This window comes from Eurypyga helias, unplaced genomic scaffold, assembly GCF_000690775.1.
Source record: "Eurypyga helias isolate BGI_N326 unplaced genomic scaffold, ASM69077v1 scaffold4359, whole genome shotgun sequence".
In the NCBI taxonomy this organism is placed as follows: domain Eukaryota; kingdom Metazoa; phylum Chordata; class Aves; order Eurypygiformes; family Eurypygidae; genus Eurypyga; species Eurypyga helias.
In genome coordinates this window covers 79,117-79,386 of record NW_010273781.1, presented here as the reverse complement: position 1 = coordinate 79,386, position 270 = coordinate 79,117, and positions in this window count along the sequence as shown.

The window sequence follows — 270 nt, the reverse complement described above, 5'->3', positions numbered from 1 at the left end:
CTTGCTCTGCGACGTTGTTCCCACAATCCTACCTCTTGCTTTATGTTATAGCACTGTTAAGGCTGACTCCAATTTAGGTAGAACAAGGGGAAGTCATAAATACGCGTTTTACAGCTGGCCAGACCTTCTACAGCTCATCATCCCAAACACACTAGGGAACCCACAGAAAATACTTTATACTTCATCATGAACTATTTTTTTTAAATCTATTTAGAGAACACCTTAATCAGAGATAGTTTCTTTTCATCTGTTTGGGAAGACAAAGTGAAG